Consider the following 20,182-nt stretch of genomic DNA (forward strand, 5'->3'; position numbering starts at 1 on the left):
CCTCAAGTCAATTCTCTATGTCTGCGTCTTTATTCCTGTCCTGCCCCTAGTTTCTTCAAAACCATTTTTTTTTAGATTCCATATATATGTGTTAGCATACGGTATTTGTTTTTCTCTTTCTGACTTACTTCACTCTGTATGACAGTCTCTAGGTCCATCCACCTCACTAGAAATAACTCAATTTCACTTCTTTATATGGCTGAGCAATACCCTGTTGTACATATGTGCTACATCTTCTCTATCCTTTCATCTATCAATTAATCTTAGGCTGATTCCATGTTCTGGCTATTGTAAATAGAGCTGCAATGAATATTTTGGTACATGACTCTTTTTGAATTATGGTTTTCTCAGGGTATATGCCCAGTAGTGGGATTGCTGGGTCATATGGTAGTTCTATTTTTAGATTTTTAAGGATCCTCCATACTGTTCTCCATAGTGGCTGTATCAATTTACATTCCCACCAATAGTGCAAGAGGGTTCCCTTTTCTCCACACCCTCTCCAGCATTTACAGTTTGTAGATTTTTTTTTTTTTTTTTTGCGGTACATGGGCCTCTCACTGCTGTGGCCTCTCCCATTGCAGAGCACGGGCTCCGGACGCACAAGCCCAGCCGCCGCGGCCCACGGGCCCAGCCGCTCCGCAGCACGCGGGATCCTCCCGGACCGGGGCACGAACCCGCATTCCCCCGCATCGGCAGGCGGACTCTCAACCACTGCGCCACCAGGGAAGCCCCAGTTTGTAGAATTTTTGATGATGGCCATTCTGACTGGAGTGAGGTGATACCTCACTGTAGTTTTGATTTGAATTTCTCTAATGATTAGTGATGTTGAGCATCCTTTCTTGTGTTTGTTGGCAATCTGTATATCTTCTTTGTGGAAATGTCTATTTAGGTCTTCTGCCCATTTTTGGATTGGGTTGTTTGTTTTTTTGATATTGAGCTGTATGAGCTGCTTGTAAATTTTGGAGATTGATCTTTGTCAGTTGCTTCGTTGGCAAATATTTTCTCCCATTCTGAGGGTTGTCTTTTCATCTTATTTATGGTTTCCTTTGCTGTGCAAAAGCTTTTAAGTTTCATTAGGTTCCAGTTGTTTATTTTTGTTTTTATTTACATTTCTCTATGAGGTGGGTTAAAAAGGATCTTGCTGTGATTTACATCATAGACTGTTCTGCCTATGTTTCCTCTAAGAGATTTATAGTGTCTGGTCTTACATTTAGGTCTTTAATACACTTTGAATTTATTTTTGTGTATGGTGTTGGGAAGTGTTCAAATTTCATTCTTTTACATGTAACTGTCCAGTATTAAAAGCACCACTTTTTGATGGGGCTGTCTTTCCTCCATTGTATATTCTTGCCTCCTTTATCAAACGTAACGTAACCTTATGTGTGTGGGTTTATCTCTGGGCTTTCTATCCTGTTCCACTGATCTACATTTCTGTTTTTCTGCCAGTACCATACTGTCTTGATTACTGTAACTTTGTAGTATAGTCTGAAGTCAGGGAGCCTGATTCCTCCAGCTCCATTTTTCTTTCTCAAGATTGCTTTAGCTATTCAGGGTCTGTTGTGTTTCCATACAAATTGTGATGTTATTTTGTTCTATGTCTGTGAAAACTGCCATTGGTAGTTCGATACGGATTGTATTGAATCTGTAGATTGCTTTGGGTAGTAGAGTCATTTGCACAATGTTGATTCTTCCAATCCAAGAACATGGTATATCTCTCTATCTGTTTGTATCATCCTTAATTTCTTTCATCAGTGTCTTATAGTTTTCTGCATACAGGTCTTTTGTCTCCTTAGGTAGGTTTATTCCTAGATATTTTATTCTTTTTGTTACAATGGTAAATGGGAGTGTTTCCTTAATTTCTCTTTCAGATTTTTCATCATTAATGTATAGGAATGCAAGAGACTTCTGTGCATTAATTTTGTATCCTGCAACTTTACCAAATTCATTGATTAGCTCTAGTGGTTTTCTGGTAGCATCTTTAGGATTCTCCATGTATTACTATACATGTAAACAGTGCAAACAGTGACAGCTTTACTTCTTTTCCAATTTGGATTCCTTTTATTTCTTTTACTTCTCCTATTGCTGTGGCTAAAACTTCCAAGACTATGTTGAATAATACTGGTGAGAGTAGACAACCTTGTCTGGTTCCTGATCTTAGAGGAAATGGTTTCAGTTTTTCACCATTGAGAACGACGTTGGCTGTGGGTTTGTCATATATGGCCTTTATTATGTTGAGATAAGTTCCCTCTATGCCTACTTTCTGGAGGGCTTTTATGATAAATGGGTGTTGAATTTTGTCCAACACTTTTTCTGCATCTATTGAGATGATCATATGTTTTTTCTCCTTCAATTTGTTAATATGGTGTATCACATTGATTGATTTGCATATACTGAAGAATCCTTCCATTCCTGGAATAAACCCCACTTGATCATGGTGTATGATCCTTTTAATGTGCTGTTGGATTCTATTCACTAGTATTTCGTTGAGGATTTTTGCATGTATGTTCATCAGTGATATTGGCCTGTAGTTTTCTTTCTTTGTGACATCTTTGTACGGTTTTGGTATCAGGGTGATGGTGGCCTCATAGAATGAGTTTGGGAGTGTTCCTCCCTCTGCTATATTTTGGAAGAGTTTGAGAAGCATAGGTGTTAGCTCTTCTCTAAATGTTTGATACAATTCGACTGTAAAGCCATCTGGTCCTGGGCTTTTGTTTGTTGGAAGATTTTTAATCACAGTCTCAATTTCAGTGCATGTGATTGGTCTCTTTATATTTTCTATTTCTTTCTGGTTCAGAATCGGAAGGCTGTGCTTTTCTAAGAATTTGTCCATTTCTTCCAGGTTGTCCATTTTATTGGCATATATTTGCTTGTAGTAATTTCTTAAGATCCTTTGTATTTCTACAGTGTCATTCGTTACTTCTCCTTTTTCATTTCTGATTTTATTGATTTGAGTCTTCTCCCTTTTTTTCTTGATGAGTCTGGCTAATGGTTTATCAATTTTGTTTATCTTCTCAGAGAACCAGCTTTTCGTTTTATTGATTTCTGCTACTGTTTCCTTCATTTCTTTTTCATTTACTTCTGATCTGACCATTATGATTTCTTTCCTTCTGCTAACTTGGGGGTCTTTTTGTTCTTCTTTCTCTAATTGCTTTAGGTGTAAGGTTAGGTTGCTTATTTGAGACGTTTCTTGTTTCTTGAGGTAGGACTGTATTGCTATAAACTTCCTCCTTAGAACTATTTTTGCTGCATCCCATAGGTTTTGGGTCATCGTGTTTTCATTGTCAGTTGTTTTTAAGTACTTTTTGGTTTCCTGTTTGATTTTTTCAGTGATCTCTTGGTTATTAAGTAGTGTATGGTTTAGTCTCCATGTGTGTGTATTTTTTACAGATTTTTTCCTGTAATTTATACCTAGTCTCATAGCATTGTGGTCGGAAAAGATAATTGATACAATTTCAATTTTCTTAAATTTACCAAGGCTTGATTTGTGACCCAAGGTATGATCTATCCTGGAGAATGTTCCATGAGCACTGAGAAGACAGTATATTCTCTTGTTTTAGGATGGAATGTCCTATAAATATCAATTAAGTCCATCTTGTTTAATGTATCATTTAAAGCTTGTGTTTTCTTATTTATTTTCATTTTGGATGATCTGTCCATTGGTGAAAGTGGGCTGTTAAAGTCCCCTACTATGAGTGTGTTACTGTCGATTTCCCCTTTTATGGCTGTTAGCATTTGCCTTATGTATTGAGGTGCTCCTATGTTGGGTGCATAAATATTTACAATTGTTACATCTTCTCCTTGGATTCATCCCTTGATCATTATGTAGTGTCCTTCTTTGTCTCTTGTAATAGTCTTTATTTTAAAGTCTATTTTGTCTGATATGAAAATTGCTACTCCAGCTTTCTTTTGATTTCCATTTACATGGAATATCTTTTTCATCCCCTCACTTTCAGTCTGTATGTGTCCCTAGGTCTGAAGCGAATCTCTTGTACACAGCATATATACAGGTCTTTTTTTTGGTATCCATTCAGCCAGTCTATGTCTTTTGGTGGGAACATTTAATCCATTTAGATTTAAGGTAATTATCGATATGTATGTTCCTATTCCCATTTTCTTAATTGTTTTGGGTTTGTTATTGTAGGTCTTTTCCTTCTCTTGTGTTTCCTGCTTAGAGAAGCTCCTTTAGCATTTGTTGTAAAGCTGGTGTGGTGGTGCTGAATTCTCTTAGCATTTGCTTGTCTGTAAAGTTTTTAATTTCTCTCTCACACATTCTCACTCTCATCCACTACTACATATACTCACACAATCACATTCACACACTCACACATAATCTCACACTGATACAGCCACACATTCACACAGACACACAGTCACACACGTGACAGATGTCAGTCATCATTGTTGCCATGCAGTGTTCTAGACTGAAGGATATATGAAGAAAATTACAAAGACTCTTTGGAGTTTATATTCTACTGGATAGCAATAGATAACCAAACAAATCATATAAAATCAAGTAGTGATATATATTATGACAAGTTGAGTAGAATAAAGGAATAAAGTGCAGGAGTGGTATTTTAAGTACAGTGGCTTGGGAGGTTTTCAGAACATTTGAGCAGAGATGTGATATGATCATATTTATATTTTTAAAAATAAATATATGATAAGAAGGACACAATTAGATGATAATCATAGAAGCAATTTTCTGGGCAAGAAATGGTGGTGACTTGGACTAGGTGGATAGCAGTGGAAGCTCTAGGCAATGGTTATATTTTAGATATATTTCGGAGATAGAGGGAACAGAACTTGCTGATAGATTAGAAGTGAAGGATTAGAAAAAGAAAGTACCTAAGGATGATTCTAAAGTTGTTGGTTAGAGCAACTGGAATGATGGAGTTACCATTTACTAAAATGAAAAACACAAAGAGAAGCTGATTTGTCGTTGAGGGGAAGGTGGTACAGTGGGAAACAAGGGTTTAGTTTGGACATGATAGGTTTAAGTTGTCTATTGGTCATTCAAGCAGAAATGAAGATTAGGACATAGCACACGAGCCTGGAATTTAGGGAAACTTATTTATTGAGTGTTCATTAATTCATTCAACTAGTAATTATTGAGCACCTCCACTTTGCAAGGCTCTGGAGATTCAAAACCAAAATCAAGTCCCTGCCTTCATAGAGCTTGCATTTTGGCAGGGGAAGGTAGACTATATACAAAGAAATATATTGTATAATATAATGGTAGTAATAAGTGTTATGGATTAAAACAAACAAACATGTGCTTGAAACTACAGTAAGTACCTTGCATTCATTACCTCATTTAAATCCACATTAACAGTGCTGAGAATGAGCTATTGGTATTATTCCCAGTTTAAAACTGGTGAAAGCAAACCTCTCACAGGCTACTTAGTAAGTTGAGGTTTAATGAATAAATTAGTGAATAACTATTTTAATGTATCTGACTGTACAAGAACACCAAGGCTTCGTTGAGTACTGGCATGGATCATTCTATTTTGTTCTCAAGCCACCACGCCTACCTACCCATGTCTTGATTCTGAAAAGTAGCCACACCACAGCAAATGGGCACTAAAATATCATGAACGCCTGAGGTCCTAAAAGTGTATCAGGTTAGAAATGCAACAAATGAAACCATGAAAAGGAAAATTTCAATAGCCCTTCGTATTTGAATGGATTTACAGCTTACAGAGCTTTTGCACTCATGTACAAATCTGCCTGATTTACATAGCTCAGGGTTTTAAATAGGGGTACATTCAGCAAAGGAAACCATTGACAAGATGAAAAGACTACCTACTGAATGGGAGAAGATATTTGCAAATGATATAACCAATAAGGGATTAATATCCAACATATATAAACAGCTCATACAACTCAACATCAAAAAAACAAGCAACCCGATTAAAAAATGGGCACAAAAACCGAACTGACATTTTTCCAAAGCAGAAATGCAGATGGCCAACAGGCATATGAAAAGATGCTCAACATCACTAATCATCAAGGAAACGCAAATCAAAACCACAATGAGATATCACCTCACATCTGTCAGAATAGCTATCATCAAAAAGAACACAAATAACAAATGTTGCCGAGGATGTGGAGAAAAGGGAATCCTCATACACTGTTGGTGGGAATGTAAATGGGTGAAGCCACTGTGGAAAATCGTATGGAGGTTCCTCAAAAAACTAAAAATAGAACTATCATATGACCCAGCAATTCCACTCCTGGTTATATATATATATATATGTGTGTGGGGGGGTGTATATATATGTAAACACAAACACTAATTTGAAAAGATAGGTGCACCCCAATGTCCACAGCAGCATTATTTACAATTGCCAAGATAAGGAAACAACCTAAGTGTCCATCAACAGATGAATGGATAAAGAAAATGCAGTGTATGTATATACAATTGAATACTCAACCATAAAAAAGAATGAAATTTTGCCATTTGCATCAACACAGGTGAACTTGGAGGGCATTATGCTAAATAAACTGTGAGACAAAGAAAGACAAATACTGTATGATGTCACATATATGGAATGTAAAAAAATAAACTAGTGAATATAACAAAAAAGAAGCAGACTCAAAGATATAGAGAAAAAATTTGTGGTTACCAGTGTGTGGGGGGGGGCATCACAGGGGTGGGGTAGTGGAAAGTACAAAATATTAGGTGTAAGATAGGCTCAGAGATGCATTGTACAACACAGGGAATATAGCCAATATTTTGTAATAATGTTAAATGGAAAGTAATCTTTGAATATGGTACAAAAAATAAAAAGTAAAAGAAAAACTAAAGTTCAAAAAAATTTTTAATAAAATAAAATAGGGGTGCATGCAAAATTTCATTGGTCCTTGTAATACTAGCCTCTGAAAATTGCCAACTAAGCACGGCCTCTTCTCCTGAACTAGAAAGCCCTACACTGAGTACTACTTCATCCACAGATCACACCCACATTTGGAGGAACCCACTACCATTTCCATGGGGGCTGCATTCTCTCCCAGAAACAACTGGTGAGATCAATGTACTGGAGCTTTCAATGTGCCACAGCTGCAGAGTTCTGTGGAAAAATGGAGAAGATCACCTCTCTACCTTTCTACACTGTAATTAGTTAGAGAAGTCCCAGAGCAATACTTCTTGAGTCTCAATATATTACAGGCTCTTTAATGAAATACCCATTCCAGTTTTTGCTGCCAATTCTCTGTTTCCTTTGGATGCAGATATAAATCTGTTGGCAGGAGTGGAGGTGGAGTGATGTTCTTTCCCATGGTATCATGTTCCTAAATGGGGGGACATACACTGGAGTAATACCACTGGCCTTTCTCCCCAGGAGGAGGACAGTCTTCACTCAGCTTAACACTTCTTGCTTATCCCTTTTGGACAGGCCTGCCATCAGGAAGCTAACAGTCTTAGTTCTGCACACCATGAGTTTTAGAGATGCACGGCCCCACTGGATGGGGTGTGCTGCATTTGTTGAGTGCTGCCTTTGACTAGGTAACTCTAGCTAATTCTGGGGTGCAGAATTAGGAGGTTCATTCTTGCTGCACGCCTAAACTTTGTTCTCTAAATCCAGCTGTTTTTAGGAATGAAGATGATATTGTTGATCTCCATCTGTCTGAATCTTTTAGTTCCAAACTGGGGTAGAAAAGAGGTATTACATTTACTGCACTCACCAAATCCCACAAAGTCTATGGGAACCAAGCTGGAGATAGTTTTGAGTGACAGACTTCCCTTAAAACTACTGCTCTTTTTTGATATTGAGCTGTATGAGCTGTTTGCATATCTTGGAAATTAATCCCTTGTCAGTTGCATTGTTCGCAAATATCTTCTCCCAGTCCGTGGGTTGTCTTTTGGGTTTGTTTATGGTTTCCTTTACTTTTTCCTTTGCAAAAGATTTTAAATTTAACTAGGTCCCATTTGTTTATTTTTGGTTTTATTTCCATTACTCCAGGACACAGATCCAAAAAGATATTGTTGAGACTTATGTCAAGTTCTGCCTATGTTTTCCTCTAGGAGTTTTATAGTATCTGGCCTTACATTTAGGTATTTAATCCATTTTGAATTTATTTTTGTATATGGTGTTAGAGAATGTTCCAATTTCATTCTTTTATATGTGGCTATCCAGTTTTCCCAGCACCACTTATTGAAGAGGCTGTCTTTTCCCCATTGTATAGTCTTGCCTCCTTTGTCGTAGATTAATTGACCATAGGTGCGTGGGTTTATTTCTGGGCTTTCTATCCTGTTCCATTGATCTATATGTTTGTTTTTGTGCCAGTACCATACTGTTTTGATTACTGTAGCTTTGTAGTATAGTCTGAAGTCAGTGAACCTGATTCCTCCAGCTCCATTTTTCTTTCTTAAGATTGCTTTGGCTATTTGGAGTCTTTTGTGTTTCCATACAAATTGTAAAATTTTTTGTTCTAGTTCTGTGAAAAATGTCGTTGGTAATTTGATAGAGATTGCATTGAATCTGTAGTGTGCCTTAGGTGGTATAGTCATTTTGACAAAATTGATTTTTCCAATTCCAAAATACAGTATATCTTTCCATCTGTTTGTGTCATCTTCAGTTTCTTTCATCAGCGTCTTATAGTTTTCAAAGTACAGGTCTTTTGCCTCCTTAGGTAGGTTTATTCCTAGGCCTTTTATCCTTTTTCATGTGATGGTAAATAGGATTGTTTCCTTAATTTCTCTTTCTGATCTTTCATTATTAGTGTACAGAAATGCAACAGATTTCCATGTATTAATCAAAAAATGGGCAGAAGAACTAAATAGATATTTCTCCAAAGAAGACATACAGGTGGCCAACAGGCACATGAAAAAATGCTCAACATTGCTAATTATTAGAGAAATGCAACCAAAACTAAAATGAGGTATCACCTCACTCCAGTCAGAATGGCCATCATCAAAAAGTGTACAAATAATAAATGTTGGAGAGGGTGTAGGGAAAGAGGAACCCTCGTACAATATTGGTGGGAGTGTAAATTGGTACAGCCACTATGGAGAACAGTATGGAGGTTCCTTAAAGAACTAAAAATGGAGCTACCATATGATCCTGCAATCCCTCTCCTGGGCATACAGTAAGGCCCCCACATACAAACCTTCAAGTTGTGAACTTTCAAAAGATGTGAACGTGTGTTCTATCAACATCATGCATGAGTGAAATTGCAGCTTGCTTTCTATCTCCTATTGCTGATGATCCTTCACCTCTACCACCTCCCACCTCCTTTCCCTCCTCCAGTCAGTAACTCTTCTTGCCTCTTCACTCGATGCCAGCCCCTATATGTCAGCTGTTGTACTATACTACTGTACTTTTCAAGATACTATACTGTAAGATCAAAAATGTTTGCTTTATTTTTTGTGTTTGTTTTTTATGTATTTTTGTGTGAAAAGTATTATAAACCTATTACAGTATAGTACTATATAGCCGATTGTGTTAGTTGGGTACCTAGGCTAACTTGGTTGGACCTAGGAACAAATTGGACTTATGAATGCGCTCTCAGAATGGAACTTGTTCATATGTAGGGGACTTACTGTATATCCGGAGAAAACCATAATTCGAAAAGTTACATGCACCCCAATGTTCATTGAAGCACTATTCACAATAGCCAAGACATGGAAGAAACCTAAATGCCCACTGACGGATGAAGAAGATGTGGTATATTTATACAATGGAATACTACTCAGCTATAGAAATGAATGAAATAATGCCATTTACAGCAACATGGATGGATCTAGAGACTATAATAATAAGTGAAGTAAGCCAGACAAAGACAAATATCATATGATATCACTTATATGTAGAATCTAAAAAAAAGGTACAACTGAACTTATATACAAAACAGAAATAGACCCACACACATAGAAGACAAACTTATACTACCAAAGGGGAAAGGGGGGGAGTGATAAATTAGGAGTTTGGGATTAACATATACACACTACTATATATAAAATAACCAACAAGAACCTACTGTATAGCACAGGGAACTATACTTGATATTTAGTAATAACTTATAAGGGAAAAGAATCTGGAAAAAGTATATATATATACACATACATACATACATATATATATATATATATATATATATATATATATATATATATATATATATATATATATATATATATATATATATATAACTGAATCACTGTGCTGTCACCTGAAACTAACATGACACTGTAAATCAACTATATTTCAATAAAAACAAACAAACAAACAAAACTACTGTTCTTCTCTTGTCACTGAATTCTGTTTACTGGGCTGATCAGCTGCCTATAACTCCTTAGAGGAATTACAGTTTAATGATATTTGCAATGTTTGTTGAGCTCTTCATTTCTTCCTTCCTCCTTTCCTTCAGTAATATTTTATTAAATGCATGTTTTGTTTCAGGCTCTGTCCTGAGCTCTGACAATTCAACAATGAACAAGAGAGACGTAGCACCTGCCCTCATGAAGCTTACAGTCTAGCAGTCCAACAGATGTTAATGAAATGATCCCCCAAGTCTTATAATGTATAATATCAACAAAATAAGTGCTACAAGTCCTCTGAACTCTGATATAGTCTGAGGACTCAAGGAAGGCTTCCCCATGGAAATGGCTCTTTAGCTGAGATCTGAAGGATGAGTTGGAGACAACAAGATAGACACAGGGTGAGAGAAAGAGTGTATCTTAGACAAAGGTAAAGAAACAACCAAAGGTCCTATGGTGGTAGGGAGTTAGTGTGTTACTATGTGCCAAGGTTTGTACAAATCTGTTGTTTTAATTCACTCAACAATCACTTCTGCAAAATAGCTAAGCCCCCATTTTACAAATGAGAATATTGAAGCACAGGGGGTTACTAGCTGCATGACATTGAGTAAGTGAATTTAAAGCCAGTATTGAGTGCCTCTAAGGCAGTGGTTCTCAGTTGGACCCCTACCACGCTAGAGCACATTTGGCAATATCTGGAAGCAATTTTAGTTGTCACAACTTTGAGGGGGGCTGGGGTGCACTGCTAGGTTGAGGCCAGAGATGCTGCTATGCATCCTACAATGAACAGGACAGCCATCACAATAAACAATTATCTGACCCAAAATTTTAATAGTGCCCAGGATGAGAAACCCTGGCACTACTGAAATTTGGGTTAAACCCAAACTCTTAACCCTTCCACAGATGTGCTGCTCTCCCTGGAGGCTTCTCAGTCCTTTGTGCAAATAGATTTCTGGTCAGTCAGTTCCAATTAGCTGTACATGCCCAGTAGTGGACACGTATTAGACTTAAGTAGGGACCTCTGCTACTTGGCAATTCTTTCAATGATCCACACCAGCTTTGTATTGTCAGTTCCCTCTCATAGATGAAGAAACAGAGGTTAAATAACATGCCTTGAGTCTCAGAAGTCACAGTGACAGAGCAACTGAGTCCAGCTCTTTTGAAATTGAATCTGTTATCGTTTTCCTTCATAAGGCAGCCCTTCAAAGGACAAATGCTTAATCTCGGCCTCCTCATGTAAAACTGGCAAAGGCTGGAGATACAGGTCTGGATCTGGGCTGCAGGGGCGCTACAAAGAGTTTGTCAAATTTAGTGCCTGCATTATTTTTTTAGGAGCTTGAAAATCAGCCCAGTGTTATTCAGCTTGAATTCTTCTCTTGGTAGGCTCAAACTCACACCAGACACACAATCTGCTGTTTGTGTAGAGAATGTATCAGGAGAGAAAAGAATAGCACCCACATGTGAGCATCTGCTCAAAAAATCCATTTCACCATTAACCATACAACTGAGTGAGAAAAACATCTGTGCCTGCTATTGCAGATGTAATCATAAAACCCAAATGTAGCAATGGAACAAACTGGAAGAGGGGCAGAGGAGAAGAAAAGGGAGAAACACATAGCTTTGTTGTCAGAAAGGGAGGGGTCTCTGGCTGGGCCCCTGCACTGAATACTCTTGTCTTCACCTTTCAGACACCATCTATAGGAAACAGCAAGATCATAAGCAGGCAAATTATGCAATACAGCTCTAAGGAAGCAATAAACAAGGCAGAGGAATCACAGAGACTGAAAATCGACAGCAAAAAATATATCTAAATATATGCTGGCGGCATTTCAATGTTAAGGCAGTTGACAGAATCATGGAACAAGAGACCGTAGAAAATGTCAAATCTGAAGGGCCCTCAGAGATCAACTAGTTCAATCCCCAGTCTTACTCATGAGGAAACTGAGGTGCAGAGAGGGATGTGACTGCCCAAGGTCACACAGCTAGTTAGTGGCAGATGATTCTAGGCAGTTCTGGGGAAACAATTTTTTTTTTCAGACCGGCAAGAGAGAAACGTTTTACAAAACTTTACAAATAACTGAGAACATCAGCTTGAAAGGATAACTCTGCTACAGCTATATAAATTTATGCCTTGATTCAGGGAGCCAAAAGCCAATGCTGATCTTTGCCCAAAGTGCTAAGGTGTAATTCTGCCACTCAGGGTGAAACAGAAACACCTACTAGATCTCAGCAACTAACAGTGGCTCTACTTCTGCTGGACTGCCAGTTTTAAAGAACCACACAACTTTAATCTGAAGGTGGAAAGAAAGGGAAACCAACCAGGCCCATGGCACCCCAGGCCACACTCCTTTCATTGGCCCATGAAGAATCTGCATCCAGGAAGTCAGGACGCTAGGCTTTGGCTTCTGGTTCTGCCTACAACCAGCTGTATGACCTTAGGACAAATACAGACCACTGAACTTGAACCCTCCAAAAGCTTTTCTCCTCAGGACAAGAGGATAATAAGAAGCAAAAGGAAAGGAGAAAACAGAGAAATGTATGGGAAGAGGTGGTGGGAAGAAGCAGGGTTGCCCTCTCTTCCTGCCCATCCACTCAAATGCCAGCCTAATTGTTATGGAGTCCATACAACACCCCTCCGAAATTCAGCCTAGGTTGTATCATTCATTTTATGGCTATTCATGGCCATCTTCTTTCATGAAATATCTGTTCAAATCTTTTGCCCATTTTTATTGGTTGTTTTCTCACTAAGGAGCTGTAAAAGGCATTTATATGTTCTGGATATAAGTATTTTGTCTGATATAAGTGCTGTGTATATTTTCTTCTATTCCAAGGTTTGACTTTTCATTTTCTCAACAATATCTTTCAAAGAGCAAGAGTTTTTAATTTTGATAACATTAAATTTATCATTTTTTAAATACTTTTGTGCTTTTTGTATTCTATCTATGAACTTTTCCCTACCCCAAAGTCACAAAGATTTTCTCCTATGTTGTCTTCTAAACACTTTAGAGTTTGGGGTTTTATATTTGGTTCCATTTAGAATCCATTTACATTTATTATCCATTTCGAGGTGATTTTTGTGTATGGCACAAGGTAAAATTTCATGTTCACTTTTTTCCTGTATTGGTATCTGCTTGATCCAGCACTATTTGTTGAAAAGACTGTTTTCCCTCCACTAAACTGCTTTGGCACCTTTGATCAATTGGCTATATATGCATGGTATCTTTCACTTTTTAGTAGACCTATCCTTCAAGGACAGTACAAAGGAGGACACGAGTCTACATGTACATTTGCACTAATTCCAACTCAGTGGGACTCAACTCATGAGGTCAGACTGTTTAGGACTTCACAGTTCTGCCCATGGCGAAAGATGGAAGGACAGAAGACCACTTAACGATAGGAATTATAACAGATGCACATGATTGGGACAATCCTTTTTTGCATTTCATATGCATCACATAATTGATCCTTCAAAACCGCCCTGTGAAAAAGCAATTAATATGATCCTCATGATTTGAAGTGAAGCTCTGAGAGTTAACTGACTTTTCTAAGGTCACAGAGCTGGACTCTGAACCTAGACTCTACGATGCCAGAACTATGTTTTCAATCACTGTTTCTATTCATCCTTTTAGCTCCATTACTCTTATATCCATAATTCGATGTGATGGTTCTCACCTGAAACAACCTCTTACTGTTCCCGTCCATTGCAGATGTTGAGGGCTAACTAATAAAACAGTTAATATTTGTTGAATACCAAGGATTCAGTCTCTTTGTATATACACATTTTTTAGTGTATAGACATGTACCATTTTATTACAAAGGTTCTCACAAAAATGAAAACAGTATCTCAAAAAGGAAACTAGACTACCAATCTTCACCTGCAGAATTGTGGGAGGACAGAGAGGGCAGGCAGTGTGAGTTTCTTGGCTTACTGGGGGCCAGTAGAAAGGTATGAGAACAGAACCAATCTAAAAATGGCTGATGTTACTTTAAGAAGCCTGAAAAGACCAGGGAGTCCCTGAAGATCCAGTCACCCCTTCCAAAATGCTCAATAAGGGCACCTTTTCAAAGCTACTAAGCAGGCACTTCAAGATTTTGTCCTATGGGTGCTTAAGTGTATCCCTTCTAGCCAGACCTGGCACCCGTTATGGTTCAAAATTAAGAATTCAGGAGGGATGGGTGGTGAGGCAGCTACTAGAAAAGCTTCACCTAACACATGTGCCCTGGGCTCAGGGCCCTGGTTCCTGTCTAGTCCCTGAGGATATTTATATTTAATGTATTTTTATATAAATACACAGAGAAATAGAAAATATAAAATCTGAGGGGGTGCAAGATAAAGGTGGGGAACTTGGCAAGAAGCCAGAACTGGAGAGGTCTGTTCAGACCCTCCTCCTCCTTGGTTTTCTCCTCTTCTGTGACTTCTTTCTTTTTTTCTGGGTCTTTCTCTTTCTCATCTTCTGTTTTGACTCTCTTGGCTTTTTTGAAGTTGGAAGAGTTCTTGCAACCTCCTTCTCCCTCCTCATCAGAGTCGGAGAACTCTTCCTCACAGGCAATTTGTTTGTCCGAGGAACACAGTGAGATGTGCTTGTCAGGGTCTTCTTCATCCCCATCACCACTCTCCTCTGGAATGGCATCCTCAGGAATGGCCTGCATTTGGACTCCAGGTATGAGGGTCAGCATTCTCAGGTTCTCAAACAGTCGCTGTTTGAGCTTTTCCAGATACTCATTAGTGTTCTGGTTAGTCATATTGGAAAGACTGATGTGAAATTTGAAATCTGGTCCAAAGTATTCAAAGTAGTCATTGTATGAAAGCTCATTAGGGATCTCCATGTCCAGGGCCACAGCTGTTTCATAAGTCCAGCACCAGGAGACATTATAATGGTGTAGCCACCTCCTCCCAGCATCAGCATAGGCAGGTTAAAGCTCTTCACAAATTCCACACACTTGGCTTGCCCTTTGATGGTCGAATCGAAGCAATCTAACTGATCCCCAGACAGGAAATCAGAGCCACAGTGTAAGACGACTGCACTGAGCTGGAACATCTCCATTACTTTGGACATGACCGGCTTGAAAATGGCCTCATAGAACTCATCAGCAATCCCATCTCGGAGCAGGTAGGTAACAGCCTGATACTTGCCTTTGCCAGCCCCAATATCCCGTAGGTCCCAAGTTCCTGGGAAGTACTCTCCATATTTATGAAAGGACACAGTCACGACTCGGTCTGTGGTATAGAAGGCCTCTTCCACGCCATCGCCATGGTGAATAGCAATGTCAACATACAGCACTCTCTGGTGATACTTCAGCAGTTCCAGGATAGCCAAGACGATATCATTGACATTGACGTAACAGAAGTCAGATTCCTTGGACTTCTTTGCATGGTGTAAGCCCCCAGCCCAATTCACAGTGATGTCCATCTGCTGTTTATTTTCAGGGCACTTGCCACAGAGCCACCAGGAGATAGCTGACAGAACTCAAACAGGCCATCAAATACCGGACAGTCCTCACCAACGTAGAATCTCTGCATCTGCTTGCTGTACTCGGACATGTTATCTGGGCAGATGGAGCGCAAGAATTTAATGTAGTCATCAGTGTTGTACTTGGTTCTCTCCTCAGCATTGGCTTTGTGAGGGTGATAAATTTCCATCTTTCAGTCGAGGCCATAGTTAAGGAGCAAATTGTGAGTCATGCAGATTCAGTGAGGCTTCACTGGGTGGCCTTGTCCATAATATACAACGTAACTGGAAACTACATCCAATGTAATTTCCAACATCCCCTCACTATATCTCCAGGGAATTCACTCCCACAACAGAAAAATAACCATCACTACTCAGAATTATTGTAAGTCACAGTTCACCTTTTGCACATCGTTACACTTTATGGTGTCAAAGCACATTCACATTCATTTTCTTACTGGATTCTCACAAAAACCCATCGTAGTAGTAACAGACTTTCCCCCTGGTGCCCTGAGTCTGCGCCATCTTGCTCCCCTCCTTAGGTCCCTCTGCCCTCCTGCCAGCGGCTCTGCTCAGCCTCTTTACATATATTAACTCATTCAATCCTCCCAACATCCCTAAATGAGTTGTATACTACTGTCATGTCCATTTTAATGGAACCTGGAACCTCAGGCTCAGTGAGTTTATGTAACTTACTCTCAATCACACAGCTACTAAATAGCAGAGCCAGGATCTAAAGCAATTATTTACCTTCCCTTAAATCTCTTGCTCTTGGCCATTACAATATACCACCCTCTAGACTTCAGGTAGATTGTCCATACAAGATTACACAGGGTAAGGACACTAGCCAGTCATTAATGTGCTATCAAGGCCCACAACACATTGAAAAAAAAAAACATGTCACCTTGGCCCTGTCAACACACAATGGCTACTGTGTTTCCCAATTCTGCCTTGTATCTGCCTCTTTTATCACCCAAAGCCATGGGAGGAAATGAGCATTTGGGATGCTCCACAGCAGATTTAGAGTTTCTATGGAAATAACTACCTTCAGAAGATCAAAGGTTTCCATATTATAAAGGGACATCATTTGCTCTATTCTTCTTTGAACTTCAAGAAGAACAATATATACAAAACAATTCACTTTGATAAGCTGGTATGACCTAACCTAACAACATAGAAATTACTCAGGATTTTCCTAATAATCCTTTTATGATTAATCTTTATGGTCTTTAAAAGCTTTCACCAGTGCTCTTTTATTTGGTTTTTCTCAACCTTGCAAGATAAGCAGAGGAGATCATATTATCTCCAATTTACTGATAAAGAAACTGAGAATCACATGGAGATAAGTGACTTGTCCAAGTACACAAAGCTAACATGCAGTGGAGCTAAGATTGAACCCTAGGTCCTCTAATAGCCTGCTACAAAGTTTCAAATTAAAACGCACAAATATTACAATCATTGTTTCTTAATATTATGTCTCAGGATGTTCAGATGGAACATATAACATCACCAAGGTCTCTAAATATTTTCTTTAATAATTCTTTCCTCAAATTATGAGTGTCCCAGTATCACTCTCTGAACACGAGGATAAAGACAGCTGCTCCCATGACCTTTCAAGTGATGTCACTTTAGCAGGCTTTTAAAAGACTGGGCCAAAGAAAAAGATTCCTGAGAGGAAGAACATGTTACCTTGAAGAGTAATCAGTTATGAGAATGGTTTCACTGCCTGTTATACCATGGATTATGCTTTCATTTTTCATATTAATGTTCTTTATGTTTTTCAATTAGTCACGACAAATTACCTGTCCTTCGCCTTGGCAAGGACAGCTCAGTGGGGCTTGGTGGAGTATTTTCCAAGTTCTGTCTGGTGAATTCTTGCTCACATTCTTCTTGAGGCATTAAGATGTAATTTTTTGGATGAATGAATGTGTTTCATTTGACACCATCTCACTCATGTAGGAAATTACCTATTGAATAAGGAACTGGAAATTTTTTCCTTTCTTTCTCTGTAATGGTGCATTGTAAAAAATTAATTTTAGTTAAATATTAAAAAAGAATTGGAACATTAAAGAAAATTAAAATTCATTCAGCATTTCTTAGTCATTCTAACAGAGAGGACTTGTGGCACAGAGCATACAAAATAGCAAATTCTCCAAAATCCATGCCTACCTCCATTTTCCCCTGCCCAGTCTTGGCAAAGTGCTTGCCCCTCCTCTGTACTCCATCCCGCTGTCCCCATATTTCCCATACGGCAATACCTGACTAGCTGCATTTTAATCACCCATTTACTAGTCAGTCCCCACCCCTTATCCAAGCAGGTAAGACCTTCCAGGACAGGAATAATGTCTTAATCAGGACTGAATCCCTAGCTCTTAACACACTGCACAACACAGAAGTACTTAGTAAGTAATGGGTGAATGAAGCCATTGCCTTTGGAAAACATGAATACATCCTTGTTAGCTATAGCCTTATCTCACAAATTAGGCTTTGTTCAGTCTATAATTTAACCATTATGTTGCATTCCCATCATCCTCTATGGGGAGGGAAACCAAATAACTTCTCTGCCCTTGAAGATCTCACAGTCTAGCCAAGCTCTGCCAAATGTTAACTTTCTAAAGAACACATGGTAGCCTCCCTTTAGAGTACTTTGTCAAAAAGCTGCCATTTTCCTTTCCTTTGATGTGTGGCATGGTCCTTAAGATTAGCAAGCTCCTTCAAACACTGCTAGTATGGTGTCTCAGAGGTCAAATACTTTGTTCCCACAGGCTGGTCAAGTCTTTTGAAAGACACCTGCATATGGTGGAGATGAGGGGAGGCCTCTTTCCCTTAAACAGACTGGTTTTATTATACTTTTTTTTTGGTTGGTGGGGGCACTGTAGAAACTCCAGCCCAAGGCCTACCCACAGTTACATCTCTGCTCTTCACCAGAGGATAGTTTAAATTTCTTTACACTCCAATTCTTTTGCTACTGTCATTTTATGACTTTGGAGAAGGGAGGGGAGAGCCTCTGTGGACTCCCTGAGTCTCTTTAAAGAACTCTGAGTTATTATTAAACCAATATCTTCACTATTGAAATCCCTTGTTGCTATTAATAATTATTGCAATCCCCAGGGTGGAGAGCCATAAAAGAAAATGCTATTATTTGTTCAAACTTCAGGCTAATTAAGCCTAACACGTGATATATAAATAGATCCAAAAAATCTCTAATTTTTATGCATTGTGCAAATAAGTGAATATCCAGTCAGGAAATGTTTACGTGACTTGAGAGACAACTAAACTACAAAAGACCTGGAAAAGAGCCTACAAGGTCTCTCTTTCCAGATTAGTCTTTAAGTAATACTTGCCGCTAATGGAGTAGCATTTGGAAATCATCAGGAATAACAGAGTTGAAGAGTTGTAAAGAAGTCTGAGAAAATTTCTGTTTTCCTCAACTTTGGTACAGTGTAGGATCAGTACAGTTTGGTACAGTGTAGGATCATTTGCCCTTCTCTAGAGCTCTCCAGGAAGCAGAAATGCCACTTACCCTCAGTTACCCATTCTTCCAACTTAACATACCAACAAGCAAAAAGTTCCTTCCTATGACTAAGGAACAATTTTCCTGCTTTGATGTAAATTCAGTTCCTTGTATTGTGATGTTTTGCTGCAAAAAGAACAACTAATCCCAATTCCTTTTGTAGAAATTGTTCATGCCCTTTAAAACCTTAAAAAGATGACTCCGATCCTCATATCTCCAGACCAGACAAAACCTAGTTCACTCCATTCTCAGTCTCTTTAATTTTTCTTCCTTTAATCCTGTTTAAGGATCAAAACAGGAACAGCTCCAGAATCTATAATATTTTCTCTATTCCTGGTTCTTAGAACTACTTGGAGATTGATACAAACTGAATTCTCCACACACAAAGTCATTAAATCATGCCCACAATTGCACATAGGTAAATTGCCTGGTTAAAAACAAAACAAAACAGATACACAAAGAATCCTGGAGAGAGGCAGGCTGTATGTGTGCATGTGTGTGTGAGTGTGTGTGTGTGTGTGTGTGTGTTTCATTGAGGGTTAGAATTGAGTAGACATGCAAATTTTGTGGCATTAACTCTGAAGTGGACAATTTCAAAAATGAATGACAAGAAATTAAAGGCAGCTAATTAGAGACCCAAATTTTATGTCAAAAAAGTAGGGTTTTCAAATTCCTAGAGAAAGGCAAATCATTATGAATCAAAATTTCTACCAGACAGAAAGTTCAACAGTATAATGCAGATGTGGTAGAGTAGGAAAGAGGAAATTAAGGTTCATATTTTGTTTGATGTTGGTTGTCTCTTAACCTCTATCATCCTATAGTAAACACCTCTTGGAATGGTGCCCCAGCTTACAATTCTCCTTTCTCTGGGAATGGCCCCTATATGCAGAGGCGATAGGCCAACAGTGGTCATGTTAATTCTATGAGATCCTGATCCCTTGGCCACAGTTGTTGATCCAG

At 38.6% G+C, this 20,182-nt stretch overlaps 1 pseudogene; it reads right to left on the reverse strand.

Annotated features, from left to right (window-relative positions):
* Window positions 1-14,537: 14,537 nt before the first annotated feature.
* LOC132482199 (histone deacetylase 1-like) lies at window positions 14,538-16,233 on the reverse strand (annotated as a pseudogene).
* Between the last annotated feature and the right edge of the window lie 3,949 nt (window positions 16,234-20,182).

This window comes from Mesoplodon densirostris, chromosome X (assembly GCF_025265405.1).
Source record: "Mesoplodon densirostris isolate mMesDen1 chromosome X, mMesDen1 primary haplotype, whole genome shotgun sequence".
Classification (NCBI taxonomy): Eukaryota; Metazoa; Chordata; class Mammalia; order Artiodactyla; family Ziphiidae; genus Mesoplodon; species Mesoplodon densirostris.